At 42.1% G+C, this 16970-nt stretch overlaps 1 pseudogene; it reads right to left on the bottom strand.

Annotated features, from left to right (window-relative positions):
• Nucleotides 1–277: 277 nt before the first annotated feature.
• Nucleotides 278–16970, bottom strand: part of LOC115778460 (integrin alpha-L-like) — a 49401-nt pseudogene continuing 32708 nt past the window's right edge.

Below are 16970 nucleotides of genomic sequence, written 5' to 3'. Positions count from 1 at the left end.
CCTAAACCAAGTTTGTTATTGTCTGGCTCACAAGCAAAAAACAAATAATGGTCAGAGACACAGTTTAAACCAAAGCTAACCAATGTAATTAAAAATGTACCAAAAAGGAGAGATTGCATGCTAATTATATAGCTCACCTTATAAGCTTTTGTTACCTTTGGACAGAAACAGGTTGAAAGTTTTGGTCTTTTTTTTTCTCACTCTTTCTTGTCTTTGCTTGGTGACAGCTTGGATTAATACAGATTAGAACAGACTAACCAGTGTATTTTCCAAACTTTCATGCTATTCCTTCACTTTGTGCATTAATAGTAACACTAATTTCATTTTCAGCTGCACCATCATTCTGAAGCATTTTCCTCACAAGGTTGATCAGATTTGTTATCAGTCTCTGACTGCCCAATCTGCCCGTTAGTGGGGGTAGAGGAGAGGAGATGGGATGCTTCTTCCTGGTTCTGATTATCCTCTGAAGTTTGGTCAGATTTAGTGAGAGCAGGGAATGGTATCTCAGCGCTGCTATCCTGGAGATTTTCTTCTTCCTCCTCCCAAAACTTTTTCCTCTTGAAGCAGCCGAGCTTGTGACAGACACAAAGAGAACCATTAGACCAAACAGCAAAATCACAATTTCAAGTTATTTTAATGCGGTTGTGGACCTTCAGAAATCTTGATATGAAGACAAGTCTTCTTCAATCTGAAAATAAGCTCTCACCTTAAACAGGATGACTGTGATTATAATCAGAAGCAAGAGTCCCACACCAACTCCAGTTGAAATGATCAGCAGCTTATTAGGGAGGATAATGAAATCAACCCGAACTTCAGTCTGTTGGCAGAGAAAACAAGTTTTGAAAGTGGTGCCTGACTTTTTAATGATGATCTATTAGTTTTAATTTATCTTGTGAATACTGACAGTACCTTTCTCATTGGAAATTGGGATTCTGTAAAACCACCTTTATTCTGTGTGTAATAAATACAATAAATGAGGTTTATTGAAAAAGCAATGACAGAAATATGTTGTAGTCAAACTAAAACATACCTTTTGTGTATGAGATTCCAGCACATACCGATCCTTGTCATATTGAACCTTTATAGCACTCATAAATGTAACCTTTCCACTGTCTCCTTTGTATTTCTTCAGAAAAGGAAGATTGTGTAAAATAAGACCAGAATAATACATTTTTTGTCATGTAATATATTAATGGTATATATGATGTGTTTTCTGTGTGTGTGTATTTAGTTGGTACATACGGCTGCCTTTTGATCGAGGTCTCTAAAATGTACTTTTCCTGACAGCGTAAACTCTGCAGCTGAAAGTTTCTCCAAATCAAAAGTATCGCAGACCATTGCAACACACTTATTTTCTGGCAGGCAGTCCTGTAACACAACCAACAGTTTATTTTTTAAGGGATATTTATCCTGCTTTTCTTCATTTCCTGTCATAAATATACTGCAATAAGTGGGAATACTCATATCAAACATTGTCAACATTTCAAATCAGATCAGTGCAGTTGGAAGTACACACATAAGTATTATTTTTATAATGTGAATCACACAAAGTTACTGTAGCAGAGTCCAAGTATGAGTAAATAAAAAGTTGGCCAACAGGTTCCTTTTAAGGTACTGATAATTTTACAAATACAGTCAATATACTGTCAGCATTTTGATACTAAATCTGTTGTACTTACCTTGGATTTCTGGTCAGTACTGGCTGTGCACTCTGTTTTGTTCTTGAAGAGAAAAAGTCTGGTGAGCTTTAAGGCTATATATTTTCATATGCAGCAGCAGTATGAGTGAGAAGTTTTCTGGCAGACACAAAATTACCTGCTTCACAACAACTTCATAGCTTTTCATTTCAAAGTTATGCTCCAGTTTGGTTGGGAAGAACAGGGTAACATTGACAGGGAAATCCTTAAAACCAGTGTTATCGATCTGTAAATGGTCAGAGACAGAATGGTTATTTAAAATAAATACATCAGGAAATATTCAGTTTTCTGCTGAGACCCAGATGAAAATACTAGGGGTGGGACTTTAACGCGTTAATTTCGATTAATTAATTACGGGGAAATTAACAAATTAAAAATTTTAACGCATTTTAATCGCACTTTGCACCAGAACGTTTCTCAGTGCACTAGTTCCAGGCATACAGATTATATCGACGTACGATGTTAAAAATTCAGCGGCCGCATCCTTTGAAGGACCCGGCCCATGTCCTTCGCAGCCCATGAAGACTGCAAAGGCCGGAAGTGAGCGGCTAGCCTTCATATCACCTGCCCTCACCTCTGCGTAGATCATGTCGCCTAGCAACCATGAGTGCAAAGCACAGCTGTGTAAAAGCAGCTGGTTAAATGGAGAACGAACTTTTGCTCCTTTTTGTGGTTTAATTTTAAGTCTTTAATTCAAAATAAGCTGTTAAAACAAGCATAACACATTTCAACATCAAGGAATACAGCTGAGAATGATTAATTTCCAACTATATTAAGTGAGACATTAATGTTGAATAAAACTATCCAGTTATGATGCTTAACTTTAATTTCAGGAGTTTGCTTATCACAGGAGCACTTCCACCCTTCATTGGTCTGTGTAGTAGACTGGTGGGAAAATAAACAAAATTTTGTAGTTTAAGCTTAGGTATATTGATTCATTCATCAACCAAACTTAAATTAATATTTATCATGTTAAATTTTTAAATGTGATTAAAATGTGATTAATTTTGATTAATTAATTACAAAGCTCCTAATTAATTAGATTAATTTTTTTAATCGAGTCCCACCCCTAGAAAATACTGATGTCATCCTCAAGTCTGTCAGTTACATCCAGTTACTGTAACTTAGCATAATCTTGAACAAAACAATATTTCTTTGGGACTGAAAAATGAAGCCAACACAGGAGAGCTAACAACTGCAGTTCCTCTAATAACCACTTGAGGCTGAGTCTAAATCACAGACAGTGTAAAAGAAAATGTAGGTTCCAGGTCTGAAAAGTGAAACCAACACAGAAATGCCTTAACCCTACATTCTTTTTAATGGCCACCAGGGGGCGATACTTGTGGTTATTACAACAGGTGGTCTCATAGAAGTCTATTGCCATGTTTCCATTAGTGCAGCACAGCTCGATTCAACTTGGCTTGGTTTGCAGGCATTTCCATTAGTACCTGGTACTTTTGTAGTACCCACTCAGCCAGGGCTCCAAGCGATCTGAGGTGATCCGAAAATGTGACGTCGAAGAAAAACATGCCACTGATTGGCCAGTGAGTGCAGTCACTAGCAGAGTCATGTGAGCGACTCCTTCACCAGAATCAACCATGCCATTTTAAAAACCCATCAACAAGAAACTGGAGGCACGCAAACCAACACCGTATTCAAATCAGGAGGTGCAGACATTTCTGTGCTTGGTGGGAGACAAGACAGGAAATGAGAACGTTTATCATGAAGTCTCCAAGATAATGGCTGCTCACGGGTACCATCGCACAACACAGCAGTGTAGACAAAAGCTAACACACTTTGAGTCCCATACAAATTACGTCACGAGACTACTGCCCGTGTTGCTATATCGACTCCACCCACACTGAGGTGCAGTGATGTCAGTAACGCGTTACTAAGTAATCCGTTACTCTAATCTGACTACTTTTTTTCAGCAACGAGTAATCTAATGTGTTGCTATACTGCCTGGCCAAAAAAAAAAGACGCCACCAAAAAAACAAAAAAAAAGACACTAATATTTCGTTGAACCGCCTTTCGCTTTGATTACACCATGCATTTGCTGTGGCATTGTTTCGATAAGCTTCTGCAATGTCACAAGATTTATTTTCATCCAGTTTTGCATTAATTTTTCACCAAGATCTTGCAGTGATGATGGCAGATTCTGACCACTGCACAAAGCCTTCTCCAACACATCCCAAACATTCCCAATGGGGTTGAAGTCTGGACTCTGTGGTGGCCAATCCATGTGCGAAAATGATGTCTCATGCTCCCAGAACCACTCTTTCACAATTTGAGCCCGATGAATCCTGGCATTGTCATCTTGGAATATACCCGTGCCATCAGGGAAGAAAAAATCCATTGCTGGTATAACTTGGTCATTCAGTATATTTACGTAGTCAGCTGACCTCATTCTGTGAGCACATAATGTTGCTGAACCTAGACCTGACCAACTGCAGCAACCCCAGATCATAGCACTGCCCCCACAGGCTTGTGCAGTAGGCACTCGGCATGATGGGTGCATCACTTCACCTGCTTCTCTTCTTACCCCGATGCGCCCATCCCTCTGGAACAGGTGAATCTGGACTCATCAGACCGCATGACCTTCTTCCATTGCTCCAGAGTCCAATCTTTATGCTCCCTAGCAAACTGAAGCCTTTTTTTCCGGTTAGCCTCACTGATTAGTGGTTTTCTTAAGGCTACACAGCTGTTCAGTCCCAATCCCTTGAGTTCCCTTCACATTGTGCGTGTGGAAATGCTCTTACTTTCACTATTAAACAGCCCTGAGTGCTACTGTTGTTTTTATTCGATTTGATTTCACCAAACGTTTAAGTGATTGCCAATCACGATCATACAGGATTTTTTTCCGGCCACATTTCTTCCTCGAAGACGATGGGTCCCCACTATCCTTCCAGTTTTTAATAATGCGTTGGACAGTTCTTAACCCAATTTTAGTAGTTTCTGTAATCTCCTTAGATGTTTTCGCTGCTTGATGCATGCCAATGATTTGTCCCTTCTCAAACAGAGTGACATCTTTTCCACGACCACTCGATGTGTCTTTGGACATGGTTGTTTAAGAAATGAGAAGCAATTCATTGCACCAGTTGGGGTTAAATAACTTGTTGCCAGCTGAAAGATAAACGCCCAAGCAGTAATTATCCAATAGGAGGCTCGTATCTATTTGCTTAGTTAAAGCCAGGTGGCAACCTTTTTTGTTTTTGGCCAGGCAGTGTATAATAATCATCATTGAATACCCTTTAAAAGTACAAGTTGAAAGAAGTATTCAGATCACTGATCACCAGTTCTGTTGGATGGTTTCTGGTTGCAGAGTAATTTAGTGCCTTACCCTGTATGTAATATTTACTTCTTTGGGTTCAGGCTCCTCTGATGTGAAGTTCAGATAGGTAGTGCTGTCTGGGTTCCTGAAAAGTTGATCACAGCATGCAGCTGAGGGATTATACGAACTACTGACTTGCAGAAATAAATCACACAGAAGCATCAAATAATATTTTTTGTTTGAATAGCTAAACTTACACTGTTAATAAAATTTTGACTTCAAATTGCACTGAGATACTTTTGGTCAGGGTACTGGTCCTGTTGGGGTCTTGATTATCCCTGAGGAGGAGAAAGAATTTCTTGTAATTATCAAAAATAAATATTTAAGAGAACGTGTTTGTCTTTGTTCTGTGTTGGATTGTTGTACCTTTTTGCAGCAATCGTCATGAACATCGTGTCGTTCCAATCATAATTATGCATGACATGGAAAGAAGATTTAAATGTTGCCTTTTTGTGGGAACAAAAAGGTGTCTCTGACAGGCTGGTCTGCAGTACGGGGGCCCCACAGGGAACTGTGCTGGCACCGTTCCTCTTCACCCTCTACACTGCAGACTTCTCCATCAACTCCCCACGCTGCCATCTGCAGAAGTTCTCTGACGACTCTGCCATAGTTGGCCTCATCACAGGTGAGGATGACTCAGAGTACAGACAGTGGACTCAGGACTTTGTGGACTGGTGCCAGCGGAACCACCTCCTGATCAACGCCGCTAAAACCAAGGAGCTGGTGGTGGATTTCCGCAGGCGCAGACCCACCACACGGACACCGGTGAACATCCAGGGAGTGGACATTGAGATAGTGGACTCTTATAAGTACCTGGGTGTTCACCTAAACAATAAACTGGACTGGACTCATAACACTGATGCGCTCTACAGGAAGGGTCAGAGCAGACTCTACCTGCTGAGAAGGCTGAGGTCTTTTGGAGTGCAGGGGACACTCCTGAAGACCTTCTATGACTCTGTGGTGGCATCAGCCATCTTCTATGCAGCAGTATGTTGGAGCAGCAGCTTATCTACAGCTGAGAGGAAGAAGATAGACAAGCTCATCAGGAAAGCCAGCTCTGTCCTAGGATGTCCTCTCGACTCAGTGCAGGTGGTGGGAGACAGAAGGACTCTGACCAAAATAACATCACTGATGGACAAGGTCTCCCATCCCATGCATGAAACTGTTGCTGAGCTGGAGAGCTCCTTCAGTGACAGACTGCTGCATCCTAAATGCACAAAGGAGCGTTACCGTAGATCCTTCCTCCCAGCAGCTGTAAGACTTTATAATCATCACTGCTCCCAACAAAAACCACAATAACCTACACAATGTAGGATAATATATAATATACTGTAAATAGTCCGGCCTGTTAAGGTTCAACACACAGGCACATCATGTACATTGTATATAGTGTTATTATTAGTAGTATTAAGGTTAATATTGTTTGTTGATTTTATATATATTCTTTTCTTAATAGTGTGAATTATTATATCTTTATTTATATTTATAATAACTGCGGCTGCTGTTACACCCAAATTTCCCCTCTGTGGGACAATAAAGGCTGTTTCTTCTTCTTCTTCTTCTTCTTAAATGAAAAAGTTGTTAGACCTGATTCACAGATGCACTTTTACACAGGAGAAGACTAAGACTGAAGTTTCAGAGAGCTGGTCTCAGGTCTGCACTTGTGAAACATCACTTCTGTGTGTTAGGAGAGTATCTGGGTGCAGTCTGACTCACAGAGGATCTGCTGCGATACACAGGAAGGCTCACGCTGCATATAGTTTTGTTGCGTACTCCTTTTAGATCCTGGCAGTTGTGGAGTGTTCTCAAGGCCTGTTTTAAAAAAAAAAAATGATATGAACAGAGACTCTTTGAGGTAAAAGCTTTTTCAGCTACTGTGACAGTTTCTTTGATGTACTGCAGGTAAGACTGAGTTTAAACTTTGAGGGTGAAATTATGCTGCATAGTTTCACAGAGGTCATTCAACCTGAACATCCTGTGTATGTTTCAGGTCCTTCCCCTTTGGTGCCACAGAAAACAAGTCAGTTATGGCCCAGAACAGTTCAGCAGTGGCAGTTTTGGCCACTAATTTAATAAATTTCAGATATTTATCATCTGACTTTTAATCAATTGTATAGACCCTTTTACAGCCTACGTCATCAAAGGATGCACGCGCATTTTGGCAACAGAAGTGAACTGCTACTCCATTCAAATCAATAAGAACAACGAGACTGCGCAGCGTTTAAATGTGATGTATGAGCCATATTAGCATCAAAATGTCTGGCTGTTACATGTTTGACTGTCAGAATTTCTACTCTACCAAAAGTGGACTGAAGTTGTACCGAATTCCCTCGGGATCACAGCTGTTTGAGAGAAAATGCAGGCGTCTGTGGCTGCAAGCCATCAAATGTATTGATAAAAACTGGACTGAGGACACGATCCAGAAATGCTTGAAGTGCCCATTTTATATCAGGTTATTTATCTAGTTATTTATCTAATCTGGTTATACCGGGATGTCAGGTTTAGATAAATACTAATATCTAAAGTAAACAGCATTGGCTGGTAGGCTATTATATAAACTATATAATTGTAAGCATCCAGTGTCTTGTATGCGCAACTTCTCTCTGGTGTATATGCTGGGTTTCTCCAGGAAATAAACATATATCCGCCCACGGATATTGGGCCACTTGCTAACGTACCACAGGGATCGGGAGTCGGTTACCGGTGGTCAAAGTTAATTTTTGCAGGTAGTTTTCACAATCTTTCGTTGATAATCCCCTCTCATAGATTAAAATGCTATTGAACTCCGCCATAGTTCCGTTTCCAAAATGCACGCGCATTGTTACCTACGTCGTCATTGTTTACAAACAGTAAAAGGATCTATAAATACTGTGAATTGTTATAAAGTGTTCAGTGCATTTTGGTAGTTTGAGATGTTTACATTTAGTAAAATGTGCAGAACTGTGAGAGCTCAGAAATTCAGGAATTTCTACAATCATGTATGTAAATTCAAATATTTTCTGTTATTTTTGTCAGGATTTTTCAAAGTATTCTCTGGTGGAAAGAGTTTGAACATAAACAAGTGAACAGAAAGATTTACTGGCTTTGTCAATTTCAAGGTCAAAAAGGTCAGTAAATATCCTCAGAAGAGCAAATAAATGTCAGGTTTGTATTCCTTATGTAAAATAAAAGATACTTTACTTTCAAAAATCAGATCATTGGTTGCCGAGTTACAGATGTTGTACCTTTTTCAAAAAAAAAAAAAGAGAGAGAAATGGCATCTCTCAGGAAACGTTTGTCCACTTAAGCTGAAATTTAAAAATTGACCTTTCCTCACAGAAGACTACCCATAAACAAAATGTCATCAAAATCTGAGCGGATGAGGTTTAAAATCACATTTTTTTGGAGTGTGTGATCTGATACAGAATGACCCATTACTGGATGACCACAGGAAGGATGTTAAGGCAGCTTATCAGCTTGTATGCAACAACACACAAATACACTAATAGTAGCGCTCCCCACAGCCTGTGAACTGAGTCTGATCTGTACAACCATGGCTCAACCGCTCAAATAGTAGCTGTAGAGTTATTTAAAGTGGCCAAGGAGTGTAAATCCATGTTGGGAAATAACTTTACAGTCATCCTGGAGAAGGAGAGGCCCGGAGGATAGTGCATCGTAAGGCTGGTGTTGTACGAGTCATCACCGTGATTGTTCAGTTTTATAGACACATTGAAGTAGTTATCTTCTGTCACCAATAATGTTTGAGTCCTGAGGGAGACAAGGAGCACCTTACATTAAACACATGTTAATCTCATATTTTCTGAGCCGTGTTTGTCAGATATACGTACATGAAGTCAAAATCAACCTCCAGTTCAGCGATACAAGTGTCGTTTTTTCTACACTGCTTTTCAAAGGGAACCTGTAAAAAAATAATACATCTGTTTATTTGATGTGAGAAAAATGTTTTCCTTTAAAACATGAAGTATGAAAATGTTAGAATGAAATTATTTTAATGTCTGCTGCTGACTGAAACAAACAGGTAACTCTTCATATCAGCAGCATGCTGCTAAAACCCGTCAATTAACTTGGTGGCAACATCTGTGCAGCTTACAGCTGTTTGTTAGTGGCTCTGATTGCTCAGCTTATCCTCTCATACAGTCATGGAAAAAAAACAGTTCACTCTGTTTCAATTCTGAGGTTTTACAGATCAGGACATAAGAGGAAAAAAAATGATCTTATTAAATGATTTTAATACAACCTCAAATGAACAACAGATGAAAAATAAATAAAGATGCAGTGTAATATTTCATGTGATGATGTTCAGCTGAGGTTGTATTTACCTCATTTTCAGACCTGCTAAGGACCAGATTGTTTTGTGTCCTGATACACAAAACCTCAGAACTCAAACAGGATGTACTTCCATTTTCATGTGACTGTATATTTCTCAGCAGTATCTGAATCTCTCAGTGTTGTTCCTGACACCTGAGATTACCTGTACACCTGAGTGATGTGTTATGTAATTGTGGTTGGTCATTTTACTCAGCTACCACTTTGGTCCAAACCAAGCTGCACGTTTTAGAGCTACAAATTATGAAGCAATAAAACTTTGTGCAGGTATTTAAGGTAAAATGATGGCATTTGGTGTCATAAATCTTTGTTCATAGATTAAATGTTAGAACATTGATAATCTCTTAATTTATCATCTTGCACCATTAAAATTTCACTTCATGCCAAAAAAACATGACACTACCATTGGTCTCTTTGTTATTAGCATTAATTAGGAAAAGCTAGCACACATAATAAACTGAGATGGTGAATTTAGTAAACACTGTAATCAACTACTTTGTTATTGTGAATATCAATATTATATGTAGGACATACCTCAACAGCAGACTGCCTTCTACTGTCCACGTTCAGGATGGCGTCTGCAGTCTCACTGTCAGCTTGGGAAAAGTTTAATTTGATGCTGATGGGTGACAATGTGTCTGTCACACATTTCTGCAAAGCAAAACCAACAAGATGAATTATCTGGTACGAGTTCATCTCTGAAAGTTTGAGTTCAGCATCAAACTAAAGGACTGGATAATAAATACAAGGTGGTTAGTATTACTGTTATTCCTTTAGGAAAGGCTAAGTCAAAGCTCAGGATAGGCGATATCTGCTTATAAACACATTAAATATATGTGCAAATATTAATTCAGCTTCATACGGGCATGTAGATGGAGAAGTTAAAGCAAGTTCTTCTTTCTGTCAGCTTATAGGTAGAAGTAAAACTTCTCTCTCGCTCTCTTTTGAAGACTATCACACTGATAGATAAGTTCTCATCTATATCTGATTACTCTATCAATTGGAGTAAATCAACAGTTTTGCCTCTGAATTGTAATTTCCAGAGAACCTCTAGGACCCCACTAAAGTCAGGAAATATTAGATATTTAGGCATAAATTTTTCCGCCAGGCTCTCAGACTTGGTACGATTAAATCATATCCCCTTATTAAAAACAATAGAGGATGATCTCACACGTTGGAACAGTTTACCTATATCACTTATGGGGAGAGTTGCTGCCATTAAAATGATGGTTTTACCAAAAATTAATTATCTATTTTCATTGATCCCTAATAAACCTTCTATTCCTTGGTTCAAGTCACTAGATTCAAACATCTCAAAATTTTTATGGAAAAACAAACCGTCAAGAATAAGCTTAAAAACTTTACAAAAGCCAAAACACAGTGGAGGTCTAGAATTACCAAACTTTTATTACTATTTCTTAAGCAGTAGATTGCAGTATATTTCAAAGTGGATCAAATCCAACTCATTAGACAACCCATGGCTGGATCTAGAACAGGCGTTTTGTGGAAAAATAAAAATCTCAGATTTACCTTTCATTAGTTCCAGTATTAAACATCATAACTGCTATAAAGTCCTTAGTATAAATACCTCTCTGACAGCCTGGTGGGAATTTTTAAAAATAACTAAGTCTTCACTCATCCCCTGTAAACTAACACCCATTTGGAACAATCCAGATATTTGTCAGAAAAAGAAAATGCTGAATTTTCCGTTATGGCGTGATAAGGGTATAAATAACTTAGAACATATTATCCAAGATGGAAATTTTATCACGTTCCAAGAACTTATATCAAAATATAGAATTGACAACGGTAGATTTCTGGAATATCAACAAGTTAAGTCCGTCCTACAGGGAAGATTTAACCTTAATCAATTGAATCTAGAAATGCCTACTTGGGTAACAGAATTTCTTAACCTCTGTACCCCAAAATTGTTATCAAAATTATATAAATTATTAATAAAAACTGATGATTCAGTTTCCCTCCCAATTACAAAATGGGAGCGTGATCTTTCTGTCAACCTGGATCAAAATTTATGGACAGAAATATGTTTAAATATCTTCAAAATGACTAAAAGACCCCAAATACAACTTGTACAATATAAGATTCTCCATAGAACATACTACACTGGACAAAGGATGTTCCAAATGGGCCTTACACACTCAAACATATGCACCCACTGTACAAGCAATTCAGAGGATAATCATCTACACGCTCTGTGGTCTTGTGTACCAGTTCAGAGATTTTGGCAGAGGATTTGTGAAGATCTATCCACATGGTTTAGCTGTCATATCCCAACTTCCCCCAGACTATGCATCTTAGGTGATGTCAGTGAATTAATTATGGAGTTAAATATATCACACATAGTTCTTACTGCCTTGTGCATCGCTAAGAAGATGATCCTCATGAACTGGAAGACAAAAAATAAACTATGTATTACTCAGTACAGAAATTTATTAGTAGATCATGTTAGTTTAGAGAGAATGTCTGCTTCTTCTAAAAACAAATTGGAGGAATTTGACTCTCTTTGGTTCCCACTGCTCAGCTCCATTACTTAGTGGGGGTGGTGGGCTGCGGGCTCTGCTCCTGATGTGCTTTGTGGGGGGGTGGGGGGGGACTCCGGGGGCCTGGGTAGCTGGTAGCCTCCTGGGGCTGGGGTCCTGGGGCGACCTTCTGGTGATGTCTGTGTGCCTGTCCTGGTTGGTGGTGGTGGGGGCTTGGATGGTGCTGCCTTCGGTCCTGGGGTGTGGGCGGGGTGCTTGGGGGGGTGGTGCCGGCCCTCGGTCGGTTGGCTGGTCTTCCCTGTATGGCTTGGGGGCTGGGGTCTGGGGCCCCGGCACTGGGGCCGCGCCGGCTCCCGGTGGGCCCCCCCTGGCGCGGGGGGGGCCTCTGCTGTCCCGGCCGCGCCGCCGGGTGGGGTGGGTTGGCCTGACGTCGGGATGTCCGGTCTACGCTTTTGGGGCCCTGGGGTGCCTGCATTGCAGGGGGGTGGGGTGGGGGATGGGGCCGCGGTGGGGTGGTTGGGGGGGACTGGGCACTGCATTTCCATGCCCAGGCCAGTATGTCCTGTCGCCTGTTTGTGTCTATTGTTGAGTGAATGGGCATCTAGGAGGAGCGGGCCGCCCTCTGCGGTGGGGGCGAGGGCGCCAACCTCGGGTGCTGCAGTGCTCCGGGATGCTGTCACCGCGGCCCCGGGCTCACCTCCCCCTGCCCTGTGCTGGGGTGTGGGAGGTCGGGGTGCCTATTGAGCCAGCGGCCAGCTGGCTCTCTTCTTCCAGGATTTTTCCTGGTCATATGCCCCCCCCCCCCCTCCCCCTCCCCATACACAAACACACACACACACACACACAGAATACACATCACTCACAGATGTAGGATGGAGAGGCCACGTGGAGAGCTGCACCACCACTTGCCTCTCCGTTTTAATTGCACTTTAGTCATTATAACTCACAACACATACACACTTACACCCTGATACACATAGGACCTTTGGGGCAGGCATGTTACTCAGAGGTTGATGAGATGGGCCGCTGAGGTGGCCCCACTCGGATCCTCGTCACTGTCTGTCTCCAAATTTTATTTGCACTTTAGACATGGAGGGTTTTGGGGGGGCAGTATGGGCAAGCGCTGACGACCAACAGTTGGCGCTTGTGGCATAACTGTCCCCTCAATTTTAACTGCACCCTATACACCTCATTCACTCACAAACATTAACACATAGACCTACAAGTTGGGGAGGAGGAGGGGTGGATGGGCCATCTTACACCCCGATTTCTTGCGTCTCGCCCGGGGTAGGGGTCGGGTGGTTCCTTGGGGACCGGGCTGGTGGCGTCCTGGGGTCGCTGTTGGCCCTGGGGTGGTTTCCACTTGCCCCGCCTTCAGAGGGTGGGTAGCTATGGATGAATGTGTGTCTTTGTGTATTTGTCACCGTCTCCGTGAGTATGGGTGGGTGAGTGAATGTGTATGTATGGCATATATGTGTGTGGGTAAGTATGTATGGGCATGTATGAGTATCTGTGTATAAATGTGTACACGGGTGTCTGGGTGTGTTTGTATGTATGGCTGGACCTGGGTCTGGGCCTTGTGCCTTGCCTCCTGGCCGCTCCTTGCTGGTTGCCTCCTCCCCCCTACCCCCCTGGGATGGGGGTGCCTCGGGGTTCCTGGGTGGGGCTGGGTGTTCTGGCGTGGGTACTGGCCTGCCCCCCTTGGGGGTGCGGGGCGGGGCTGCGTTGGCTTCTTCGGCGTGGGGGGGGGCTCTGTGGAGGGTCGGGCGGTCCTTGGGTGCCGTGGGCCCGGGAGCCCTGCCGCCGGCCAGTGCAGGGGGCTGGCCGCTGGGGGGGGGCTGGCTTCTCATCGCCTTGGGTTCCCTGGAGCCCTCGCTCCTCGACTGGGGGGGCTCCGTCTGAGACCACCCTCTCCCGTCTGCTGGGGTAGGTGTGCGGTTGTCTTTGGACTGAGTGGCCGGGGGTCTTCCTGGCCCTTGGTGGGCTGCTGGTGGCCTGGGTTTCCGGGGGCTTTCCGTACCTGCCTCTGGCTTCTGATGGGTGGAGCTGCAGCGTTTTGCCCTCATTGGTAAGTACGTTCCATGACACAGACACAAACATGACACAGACACAAACGCCCACTCAATCACAACTCAACAAAATTGTTGGTGTGCGTAACATGCTTTGTTAGTTTTGTTTTTCACACACAAATTTATTTTTGCAAGTATTGATAGTATTTTTTTTTATATGTTAAAGTGATGAAGTATCTGATTAATAGACTTGTGCTCTTTCCCCTTTTTTTTTTTGCTCCCTTTCTCTCTCCCTTTTTCTTCTCTTTATTTTCCTCTTCTTCAGCCTGTCAGCTCTGGCTGTTACATAGTATGTGGAAAAATAACTCAGATAAATAAAATAAAGGGTTAAAACAACAACAAGAAGAGCCTATTGAGAACCTATAGAGCTCATCTTGAAATAGCAAATATGTTTGGCACAACAACGCATTCAGATCACAGTTCTGCTTGCAAGATCTACCAGACATGACAGGCTAAAAAAAAAAAAAAAAAAAAAAAAAAAAAAAAAAAAAAAAAAAAAGAAGTAAAACTTCTGGCTTTCGTATCAGTTGGACTGAAAAACCCTCGATATTTTTGTCTCATTGGATCCACGGTGAGCGTGTTTGTGATATTCAGTCCAGAGCTCGTAGCCCCTGCAGACACATACAGCAGGATTAAAATGATGCAGTCAGCAGCTGTTAATGGTTTAACTTTACTGGATGAGGTTCCTACCTTGATATCTCTTTGTTGCTTCTACCATTTCAAAGCAGGCTGTTAAGTCAACCATATGTAAATTAGCATCTGCACCCAGACAGTTGAGCTGCTCAGTGCTTATCTCCTTAGGTTGGAAAGATAGATGAGCCATCACGTTAAAGACGGGCTTGGTCCTGAAACACATTTATGTACAGTCATGTGAAAACAGAAATTACACCCTCTTTAAGTTCTAAGGTTTTACATATCAGGATATAATAAGAAAAAAATCCCCTGGTCTTTAGCAGGTCTTTAAATGAGACAAGTACGTCACATGAACAACAACACATGACTTATTACAATTCAATTCAGTTTTATTTATATAGCACCGAATCACAACAAACAATCGCTTTAAGGCGCTTTGTATTGCGACAGCCATTGAGTCAGCTTGCCATATGCAGTTTTTAGGTGTGGCAGACCTGATGAAGATCCATTGAGGATCGAAATATCGTCTTTTTGATAATTTTGATAATTATTTTCTTTCTCCTTTTGCGAAAGCACTTAAAGTTTGCATTTAAGCACAAAGCAAATTACACAGTCATAAATGTCATGTGTAAGTGGTGTGGCGAGCAGGGTGGACCCAAACGCAGAAGTCCAGAGGCAAACTGAACTTAAAAGGTGACTTTATTGTAGATTAAGTGAAAGTAAGCAGATGAATGGCACTGACACAAAAACTCAAACAAGTGGACAACAGGAAAAAACACACCTTCCTGAGGGAGGATGCGACAAGGAACAGAGCAAACACAAGGGTTTAAAAACACACAGGAGGTAATGTTGGGAAACAAGAAACAGCTGGGAACACAGGGCACAGGTGAACAGAATCTAACAAATTAAACAGGGGAAGCGAAACTAGACATGACACACAGGAAGCACTGGACTATCAAACTAAAACAGGAAGTAAACAGAGACACAAATGCAGACTGAGTACAACATGAGGAAATAACATAAACAAGAGGCCAGTAACTAATAAATGCTGAACACCAAGACATAGAAAGACAAGAAAAGGATACAAAACCCTAACTAAACTCAAAACCATAACAAACTGAAGACTGACATGAAAGAAACCAAATAAACATAATCAGAGATAACCCAAAGAACACTAAACACCGGGCCACCGGCCCCGGATCATGACAATAAAAACACACAACAAAGATATGGTTGTGGGGTGTGCTGTGGAAGGAGGCACCAGCACAACCGCCAGTTTGATGAGGACCAGGAGTACTAGGAGTCCTATGGGCGGATGGACCGTGCACAGAGAAGGGCTCTTATCCCCGCTATGAGCAGCACTTGGTGACAATTGTGGCAGTGGGTAGGTGCTTGCCTTACAGCCAGAAGGTTGCAAGTTCGAGCCCCTGTCTCTGCGCTGCGTTGTGTCTTTGGGCAAGACACTTAAACCACATTGCCTAACAGTAGCGCTGGTCTCTGGCTGCATGACCGCAGATGCTCGTCTCTGGATGAGTGATCTGGAATAAACATTTCGTTGTGTGCACAGTGACAATGAGTTGAATCTAACAATGGGAAGGGAAAACTCATTTTTAACAGGAAGAACCTTATGGCAGAACCAGGCTCAGGGAGGGGCAGTTATCTTCTATGACCTTTAGATGTGTCTGTGCTTCAACACACGTGAGTCAAATATAGAAGTTATTAGCAGGACTCTGGAGAACTTGACTGCATACTGAGGAGGTAATTCAGCCATTTGATTCAGGTGTGTTGGATCAGGGACACATCTAAAACCTGCAGGACATGTTGGCCCGGGCCTCTCTCTCTCACTGTGTGGAGTTTGCATGTTCTCCCCGTGTCTGCGTGGGTTTCCTCCGGGTACTCCGGTTTTCTCCCACAGTCCAAAGACATGCACTTACTGGGGTTAGGTTAGGTTAACTGGCTACTCTAAATTGCCCATAGGAGTGAATGTGTGTGTGGACGGTTGTTTGTCTTTCTGTGTTGGCTCTGCGACAGGCTGGCGACCTGTACAGGGTGTACCCAGGCAGTGTTGCCAGATCTCGAGACAGAAACAAGCAACCAGCTCTATGAAGGCTGTATGTGAGAGTAATGCAGAAGAAGCCTTTTCTGCGCACACGCCACAAACAGAGTCGCTTGAGGTCTGCTAAAGCTCATTTGGACAAGCCAGCTTAATTTTGGAATAAGGACTGCTGTGGACCTATTAAACTAAAATTAAGTTATTTGGACATAACAAGGGGTGGTATGCATGGTGGAAAAAGAACATAGCATTCCAAACAAACGAAACACAGGACCCCAAAAACAAAACAAAACCACAGGGTGGAACCAAAGATCAGCGGCAAAAGCCGGAAAAAAAAAAACAGTCCAAACAAGTCAGGAG

This window comes from Archocentrus centrarchus, chromosome 1 (genome assembly GCF_007364275.1).
Source record: "Archocentrus centrarchus isolate MPI-CPG fArcCen1 chromosome 1, fArcCen1, whole genome shotgun sequence".
NCBI classification, from domain to species: Eukaryota; Metazoa; Chordata; class Actinopteri; order Cichliformes; family Cichlidae; genus Archocentrus; species Archocentrus centrarchus.
The sequence above is the reverse complement of the archived record's forward strand: the minus strand, read 5'-3'. Positions and strand labels throughout refer to the sequence as shown.